This window comes from Lolium perenne, chromosome 4 (genome assembly GCF_019359855.2).
Source record: "Lolium perenne isolate Kyuss_39 chromosome 4, Kyuss_2.0, whole genome shotgun sequence".
NCBI lineage: Eukaryota > Viridiplantae > Streptophyta > Magnoliopsida > Poales > Poaceae > Lolium > Lolium perenne.
The window spans coordinates 386579960-386589857 of NC_067247.2; the positions used below are offsets into that span (position 1 = coordinate 386579960).

A 9898-nucleotide genomic window follows, 5' to 3' on the forward strand; every position below is an offset into this window, starting at 1 on the left:
TCTACAACCGCTCGCGGACAAGGTGGCCGCCAAAGTTCCCGCTTGGAATGGAAAGTATGTCACTATGGCGGGCCGCACCGCCCTTGTCAAATCCGTCCTCGCGGCTCAATCGATTTTCCATTTGACAACGCTTGTGGTTCCCCCAAGTATCCTCCTCTCCATCAAGAAAACTCAACGGGCTTTCCTTTGGACGGCAACGGACAAGGTCACCGGCGGGCAATGCAAGGTCAATTGGGAGGTGGTTTGTAGGCCTAAGAACCTCGGGGGCCTCGGTGTTCTCAACACCATTTTCTTCGCCCGCGCTCTTCGCCTACGTTGGCCTTGGTTTGAGTGGAAGGACCCCAACAAGATTTGGGTTGGGTTGGGTAACCCTTGCAATGAGGTGGATATGGACCTCTTCTACGCCGCCACTACCATCCTTGTTGGCAATGGAGAGAAGACTCCTTTTTGGGATGCACCTTGGCTACATGGAGTCAAGCCAAAGGATGTTGCCCCCCTCATCTTCTCTATCTCCACTAGAAAGCGTTGGAACGTCAAAAGTGCCCTTAGTAATAATGCTTGGATTGCCAAGATTGATATGGAAGCGACTTTCTCCATTGCGCACGTGCGACAATATTTGTCTCTTTGGTCTAGGCTTAGTGCCTTCGCCTTGAACCCCGGGGTTATGGATGAGATTACTTGGAACCTTACGGAGAACGGCAACTACTCGTCCAAGTCCGCGTACAAGGCACAATTCTATGGGTCGATCGAGGCCCCTATTGGCTCCTCGGTGTGGAGGATTTGGGCTCCGCCGAAAATCAAGTTCTTCTCATGGCTCTTTGTCCAAGATAGGATTTGGACTAGTGACCGTTTGGAGAGGCGCCATTGGGATAATTGCGGTAATTGCCCCCTTTGCAATAGGGTTCTCGAGTCCGTGGAGCATCTCTTCGTCCATTGTCGGTTCTCCATCCGCATTTGGGCGCTTATCAAGGATTGGCTTGGTCTTCATCTTCTTTCCCCCAACACTTGGACTACTCTCCCCTTCATCGATTGGTGGTACTTGATGACGAAGCATAAGGGCGTGGCGTCCATCACTCTTCTTGTGGCTTGGGAAATATGGAATGAGAGGAACGCTAGAGTTTTCAAGAACAAGCACGCCCCCCCTACGGTGGTTTTCGACAAGATTAGAAATGAGGCTAAATTGTGGGCTCTCGCGGGAGCTAAACATGTGAACTCGTTGATGCCGCGAGAGTAGTCGCTTGTTTTTCCTTTTGGGGTTGTTCTCTTTGTAAACTCTCCCTTAATTAATGGAATTGGGCAAGGCTTTTGCCCTCTTTTCAAAAAAAAACAAAAAAAAAAAAAGAAAGCTACCTCCATGGTGGGGTGGATGAGAAATCAGAAGCAAGAGCTGTAGAGGACCAGTTTATAGATGCGGAGGATGTAGAGCCGAAGAATTCAAGCATGCTGATGGCATAGCCACGAGGATCTATTCCACCAATCTCCTAGGAGGGCATTGCATGGATTTTAAATGGAAGAAATCCATCACTTCGCTGGCGTGAATCCATGCTCCTGGATATTGATCGGGAGGACGAAGCATCGTTAATGGGGAGATGAAGAGAGTACAACTTTTTAAAGGGAATTGTTAATGACTGCGTTCATGACCGAAAGGCGGCCTGCTCGGTGGAGAAGATGAGCAGTAGCCCGACGGTTCCTTCTTGCAGTGTAAAGACAATAATGGAAGATTGATGGCCATTTAGCTTTCCGTTACAATTGAATGTAGCGACTGTACTACTCCTTTCTGTTGCCTTTCTCCTTGCGCAGCCAGAGTACATGGGTGCCGAACAGCGTACTGTATTTGCTAATTGGGGTGACGTGGCTCAAGGAAATTGCAGCAAAATCAAGTAGTGGGGTGCTTCTATTTAGAGATAAAAGATTGAATCCTTCACTTTTTTAGTGAGGTGGATGGAGCGTAAAAAAACTAACTATATTCAATTCTCAAGAACTATGTCTCTCAAATATGTCAATTTACTGACTGAATTCTGAAGAACAGATTAAAATGCATAGTAACTGAAGTAGAGTGGGGATGACGTGCCTTCCCTTTCTGTTTGGGGATTTCTTTTAATCTGTTGCCTTGCTCGACCTGGAGGAGACCTTTAACCTTGGTGCTCCTTCCATAGCTCAGGGATGATGAAGGCAAGCCGCCTGCGTTGGTGGTGCACGACAGGTTGTTGTTGCCATCTCAGTCAGCGTACAGCTCTTTCATAGTTGGACTGTAGAAAATAAACAATATAAATACATGTACATCTCTATATATGGAGCTATCTAGGAATCCCAATAGGAGGGATGCAAAGAATATAAAATTATCTGATCTGAATGACAAGGATGATCACCTTATTATGTGAATAGTGTAACCATTCATCGAATTAATACAGAAACCATTTGGTGAAATAATACAAAGACCAGAGAACAACAAACAAGAAGCATTTGATTGCAGGCCTTGTTGATAAGAATAGAGGCTAGATCCTTTGAAAGCCGTTTTCATTCTCTCTACTAAGACTGCAAAAGCTAGCACAACCTGAATTAGTAAATTGGTTATTTGAGTGGCAGAACTTGTTAGTTTGTGCCTCTGTCCTAAGAACACGAAATTGCAATAAGAACTCATCTAGCTCGGGGTAGTCAAGGAAGGATCGAACCTTGCAGGTGGAGAGGAGAGAAACCTCTCCATTTTTTTGATCCACAAATATAAATAAGCCACAATGGATTCCTAACAGTACATCTGTAACTGAATTGCAGGAAACAGGAGCCATCAAATTGCAGCGTACAATTACAGAAAAGAACTTGAGAATGGCTTGAGACACTAATCATATGAACTGGAAAATACTTGGAGCATTTTATTTATCTTGAGAAATACACTTTAGATAGATTTGTTTGACGTCCAAAGAAGAGCCAGTTTTGAAGCCTGATATCCAATGAGATCATCAGACAACTCTGAAGATCATTTATACTGTACGACTCATTGTGACCAGGATTTGACCACTCGAAAAAACAAAATAATCAAATTGTGTGAAGAGAGTTGTATTGCATGTCATTTAGGAAGAGAGATGTCCTGATTTGCCTGGTTGTGGAAGAAACAATCTGGGAAAAGTGTATCCTCGGTGAAGACAAACGTAGTGATACAGAATGACCAGACCACCAGCAAAGTTGATGATGATTTCCATTGGAAAGAACTTGCATACTTATATAAAAATAACCCGCACACGAACCTGCATGAAACATGATAAATACATATATCTCGGTGTATGAATTGTGTAAAGGCTGAAACAAATGCACAAAAAGGCTGAAGCTCAAGCACAAAATCTACAGTATCAGATTTGAGTATCACAATTTTTTGTTACGCCAAATACAGTGGGGAAGACCCCCACTGCGTCATTTTCATATATGGTGCCCAAAAAAAGGCATGGTTATATACATATGGTGGGCAAGAATAAAACCAAAGAAGAAGAAGAAAATAAATCTTAGTGCCCAAAACAAATATGTGTGCAAATTAGATTTCCATGTGCTTTACTCTACAACAATATATATCTTAAAAATAATATTAGCAACATTACTAAACATAAATCATGTTTCTTCAAAGAGCATAATAAATAATGTTTCTTCAAAGAGTATATTAGCTAATTGATACATATTGTTTTTTAGTCATAAATCATGTATCTTCAAAGAGCATATTAGCTAACTGTTCAAGTGGTCATTTCCACATTACTGGATGTTCCAAGGTTTCTGGAAATAACTATTGGTTTACATTCATAATTCATAATGTGACTGTCCATCTTGTCTGGCGTCTTGAACTTAATGCATGGCGGGTGCTCAGTCATGGGAGAGTTGGAATCTTCATCCTCGATAGAAACCTTGGCAGTCCTTGCTGTCGAGAAAACCCCTCACCGACAAAATCTTGGTGCAGAAACCATAAGCCTTAACACTATCGTGTGAATGTTTGGATGCTGCATGACAAAATTCAGTCAAATAACACGACCATGATCAATTAGTAACATAGGATGATGAATCTGCAACCTGTATACCCAGTACGAGCGTTGGCACACACACCACGATTTGCGAATCCAGCTGCAAGGCCTCAGAGGTTCGGTTCTATGAATGACTATGCAGCCCCATGAGGTGCACAGTCCAGGAGCTTCAGAGATATGGCATTGGTTTCGGCTTGAAAGACACTCCACAACAAATCCTGCATCCTGTGACTAGTCCTATGCGGACAAAAAAAGCGCACACTGGGATCAACTGATGTGGGTTGATTACATTCCTCACAGAAAAAAAAGGAACGCACATAGGCTCGATCTAGATGGTGTTGCCGAGTGTGCAGCGGCACACCCAAAAGTTGTGAACCTCAATGGGATTTAACTAATTGCCAGAAGTTGTGAAGGTCAATGTTTACTGTGAAGATCGACTAACAATTTTTTTGGTGATCTCGAACTTCTTCCTCGAACTGGGACTCGCACAGGCACTCGGCAAAGACCAAGCCTGAACAAATCGACCACTCGTCCTCACGGAAACTTAGCAGTGTAGCGGAGGCCGAGGAGGAAGGCAAGGGGCAGGAGGACCGAGCCGGCACGAGCATCGTCCATGTGTCACCCACGCGCCACCGCGGCCGTCATCATCACCGAAGTCGAGCTCCCCGGCCTCGTCCGCGGCCGCATCATCAGGGGTCCCAGGGGACGGCATCGAGTCGCGGAACTCCGTGGAGGCGCTGCTGCCGGTCGCCGGCAAGAGGCGGATCTTGGAGAGAACGGGGCATCGGCGGCATCGGCGGTGGCTTCACGGAGAAGGCATGCGTTTCCAGGGACGGGAGACGACGGGAGGAGGTTGGCGCATCTGGGTCGTCGGCGAGCACTGGAGGAGGGGTCTCCAAACGGCGATGTGAGCAGCGGTAGCGCACATGCGAGGGAGGAGAGGGGACTGCACGAGATTTTGGGGATAGGGAAGGGAGGGGCAGCGTTGTGTGCGCTGAGGTGATTGTCATGTCACTACGGGAAACAGACAAGTTAGGCGTTGTGCCGACGGCATTTTGTCAGAGCCATCCACGCAGGGCTTGAACAAGACATGTTGCGAAGGAGACCGTCGGCGTAGGGGCAACCCTGTGCCGACGGCCACCACCAGCACAACAAAGGCCATCGGCAGAGAAAAGCTATCGGCGTAGCCTGGGAGCCTGTGGCACAAGAAATTTTTCTTTATTTTTCCTCTTCAAGTCGTTGGCACAAGTCATTTTTTGCTCCACACACACACACACAACCACCCTGAAATGTTTCAGTTTTCAAAAAAAAAATATAAGAAAATGTTAGAAATTTTAAAAGATAAAATTCTTTGAGATGACCATGTATTATGTGTTCTAGCTGTTAGGAAATTTAACAAACATGAATTACGATGTATTATGCAAAATGGAGTCATGTTTTGGTAAAACAACTTTCCTCAATTTACTTTCCATAAAATGTCGTTTTCTAAAAAAAAAACTTTCCTGAAAATAAATAAGGAAATAGGAGTTTTTCAGATTTTAGATTTTGATGAAAAAAAAAATTATTGTTCAAGATTTATTATTAATTATTCATTGTTGTTTAGTCAAATAATTATTTGGAATTCATGCGAATATCCATGTTTATTGATACATATTCCTACATATTTGTATCTTACATAATGTTATATCTATGTTTTATATTGATTTTGGGGATTTTTAGAAATGATCCCCCTTATTTCAGTTATAACTCTGCAGAACATGAATTCCTTGTTTTGTGCATTTTTAACTTTCAGTGATCTAAAGAACTCAAATTGACCTGGAATTTTTCGAGGATTATTATTTCACAAGGAAGATTACCTGGAGCACTAGAACCTCATGAGCGGGGCCCGGAGGCAGGAAAGACACCAGGTGGCATGGCCCAGGAGGGGGCTCGTGCCACCCATTGTCTTTCCCTCCTCAAGCATCTTCGGTCGTCCATCCAAAGCCCACCTCAAAGTCTTGACCTAAAAATGCCTATATTACCAATGCAGTTCGAAAAGGAGACGGAGCGTATCATAGAAACACCGAAATAGATTCAGAACCAGGGAACATTGCAGGGGGAACACCACCAGAGCCGCCACCGGTGGGATCTCTACCCTCTCCAACATCTACACCAACATCACCATGATGAAGGGAGTTGTCCACCTCTAAACTACTAGTTTATGGCAGTAGCTTGATCTATCTCTCTCTTGTTTTATCAATGATTTAGTACCATATGAGCTGCCTAACATAATTATGGTCATCTATGTAAATCACTTGTGGTGGATCTTTGATCTATAAGTTGATAATTGAGATTGAAATTCTATTATGTGTGTGATGTATGAATGGATGCATATTATGTACCCCGGTCTTAATTGTTTATTTTGATCCAACTTTTATGAGAGAGCCTGTGTGATCTGTATTAGTTGGAGTAACATGATGGTAGTAATTGAATAGTAACATAAAATTCAAGATCCACTATGCTTTTACCTTTTTTGTTACCTCAGTAGGGTTAAACTAAATTCATGTGTTGTATTTCATCTAGTGACATCTAGGTAAATCTTGTTTGTTCAATGTACCATATTTTTTATTTAAACATCTTTTCAATGTACATAAGGCTATACTCCGTTAATTTTTAATTTTATATTGCATGAAATTTTGTCTTTCTGCAGGAGCATAAAAGAGATGTGTTGCATCATCTATAAGATAGAACGTGATGCACATATAAATACTTACCATTCACATAAACATGTTTCATCAATATTATATGGCTTATGAATTGTTATGTCCACTACACCTTTATGAGAGTAAACAAGTAAATCTATGAACCTGATCCACTTTTTATTATAAGAAACAACTTTCCAACACTTTTATCACCTTTTATATTTCCTGAATTAATTAAATATGAAAATAGGAGATTTGATTTTTTTTGGAGATTTGATGTTTACATGTGTAGCAAGAAATTGTTTGACTAATGGAACTTGATGCTCATTGTAATTTTTTATGACCAATTGGTATGCATTCCTTCCACGGATTGCTTGGATACCAGAGTTTAAGTAACAAAGAACGGAAACACGTCACAATATATGAAGTGATAGAAATGTCAAAAATTAATGGTAAACACTTCAATTTTTTTGAAAAAGCGTACTATTTACCGGATGTGGCATTTTTGCTCCCATATGCATATGCTCCCTTTTTTGAAAATGTTAAAAAATTGCAAAATAAAAATGTCGCATGTATATCTTCACATCATATATGCTAACTAAGTTGTTTCAGCAAAAAAAAAAATCGAGTTTTTGTGTAGTCCATGTAAAAAAAAGACATATTTTGGTGCTTAAATCGATTCATGTCGATTTTCAGCAAAACTTTGCATGTGCACATATACATGCCAATTTTTTTCTCCGGATTTTTTAACAATTAAAAAATTACTTTTAGATAAAGGGAGCATATGCACCTATATCAGAAATGCATTTCCGCTGTTTATCACCATTTAAAAAAATAAAAACTTACATCAGATTTTTTTCTAACTTTGATACCATCGTACCACCTAAATCCTAATGTAGTGGAAAACAAAAATACCAGAATCGTAACTGCGAGAGAAAAAGATTGGAGGATGCATTACTAGAAAGTAAAGAATCAAGACATCAACAAGCAAAACGTGCACTGGTGACGCGAGTTTGTATTGAGATGAGTACTAGCTGCCCTCGAAGTTGTCCGTCCTTTTCTATTCCCAAAACGTGCTGGTCCGATTCATGCTGGAGCCCATCAGCTGGCAGGGCGACGCTAAACTTGGTAGTACTCCACTATGGCTAGTCTTCATGGTACGAAAGTGAAGCCGACAGCGATGGCTGGTCGATCAAGCCCCATGCAGTCCCTTTCTCATACTCACTTTAGTTTCTGACGTGAGGGCATCTCCATCGCACCGACGCATTTCGGATGTCCGAAATGTCCGTTTACGTCGGCCCGCGAACGCGATGTGGCCGGGCGATCGTTTGCGTCTTGGGTATCTCCAGCGGTGCCGACGCAATTTTTGACCGGGGACAGCGTCAAGATCGCTAATGGTGTTTTACGTCCCGTCGAGGACTGCCGCCGGCGATTAACTGTTCCCGCGCGACGACGATCATTCCCGCGCTTGCCCAATACATTGGCAAGTTTCGCCGGCTTTTCGCGTGCGCGGGAAACGCCCTGCGCGCCAACGCCGTTTCCCGCCCCGCCGTGGCTATATATGGTGGACACCAGCGGGGGCGACGGGCACACCTCAAGCTACCATCCATCCATGGCCGACCACATGAATTGAGAGCACGTTGTTCACATGTGCCGCCAGCTCCACCCGGACGAGGAGGAGGAGGAGGTAGCCGCCGCCGGCGTTGAGGCCCAGCAGCTGGACCTGGAGGTGGCGGCGGCGGAGGCGGAGGTCGCGGAGGCGGAGGCGGAGGCGGCAGAGCGCGCGGAAGGGCGCCTCGCGGCGACCAAGGCGGAGATCGCCAACGCCATGGCCGAACTCGCCGACGCCAGGGCCGAGCTCGCGGAGGCGCGGGAGGCCATCGCGGCCCCTCCGGCCGACGCCGTCATCCACGACATCGCGGACGACGACGTCCCCGTGCCCATGCGCTTCAAGTGCGCCCGCGAGCAGCGGATTCTGCTCGCGTCCTTCGAGTCCCTGGCTGGGGACGCCCAGCGCCGTCAGGCTTGGGTGGAGGAGGAGGAAGCCCATAGCTATGCGATGGCCATGGCTCGGGGGTTAATGTGCTCCGACCTGGACTCGCTCCAGCATAGGGGCCCTTCTCCCACGCGGGTCGAGCAGGAGAACCGCGAGCTGGAGGCCGCCATCGCCGCCAGGGACGAAGCGGTGGCGGCGGTGGCTAGGGACAGGGCCTGCTTCATCGCCGACATGGCGGCAATCCAGGCGGCGGTCCAGGTGAACGAGGACGCGGCGGCGGCGGTCCAGGCGGTGGCGGAGGAGGAGGCCCGGGCGGCGGCGGAGGAGGAGGAGGGACGGGCGGCGGCGGAGGAGGCCCTGGCGACGGCCACGTGGGGAGCGCCACGGCCGAGGCCTCGAACGCCGCAGCGGCAGGACGAGATGTCCGCCGGCGTGCACGGCGCGCGGAGTGCGCGAAGCGCTCCCGCTTCAACGACGCCGCCGGCCCTTCCGGCGGCCAGTAGTAGGGCGCGCGACTGCGAGTAACCGAGGCCGGTGTAGGCCGCGCGACGGCGAGTAGGTACGGCCGTTGTAGTTTTAGGTTAACTCGACTAACCATCTCTGTAAAGATGGTCCTTTTGGCCAATCAATAGTAATGAAAATATCTTTTGCTTACCTAGTCACTGCCGACCGGGCTCGGATGTACCCAATGCGGATACATTTCGCGACCGCCGAGCGTCCGCGGAGACGCAAACCTGGCGCATATTTGGGCCAGGTTTGCGTCTCCGCGGACGGCCCGGTCACTTTGCGTCGCCCCGCTGGAGCAGGCCTCATATGCATTTCCGGTTACGGCGGACGAAAACGGTCGTTCAGCGTCCGTTTGCGTTGCGCCGCTGGAGATGCCCTGATGGTTTGATTTTGTGGAGGTCCAAGTGCGCATCGGCTGGAAGGAGGTAAGACGATTTAGTATAGGAGCAACCACCGATCGCCTATTTTTGGTAACGATGCCTCATTTCCGTTTCATCGCAGGAAGCTACATACAGCGTCCCCGTGCTTGCCTTGGGCTGACTTTAATTGTCTGGTCTGTGAACGGTGTGGTTATACAATTTTAGTGACGAGAGACGTGTGACTTTGGAACCAAGGTCACCAATAGAAACCCACGAGGCACGAGGGACCAAGTCACATTCGAAATATAATGTGACTTGTGAGCGAGTGAGCGACCATGTGTCAATCAGTAAACACTA

At 46.3% G+C, this 9898-nt stretch overlaps 1 long non-coding RNA gene across 1 annotated transcript; it reads right to left on the reverse strand.

The window, feature by feature from the left end:
* Positions 1 to 2046: 2046 nt before the first annotated feature.
* LOC127297325 (uncharacterized) lies at positions 2047 to 3285 on the reverse strand. The gene is made up of 3 exons (XR_007849076.2): positions 2673 to 3285; positions 2370 to 2535; positions 2047 to 2249 (listed from the first exon to the last, which is right to left on the reverse strand). It is a non-coding gene; the product is annotated as an uncharacterized lncRNA (long non-coding RNA).
* Between the last annotated feature and the right edge of the window lie 6613 nt (positions 3286 to 9898).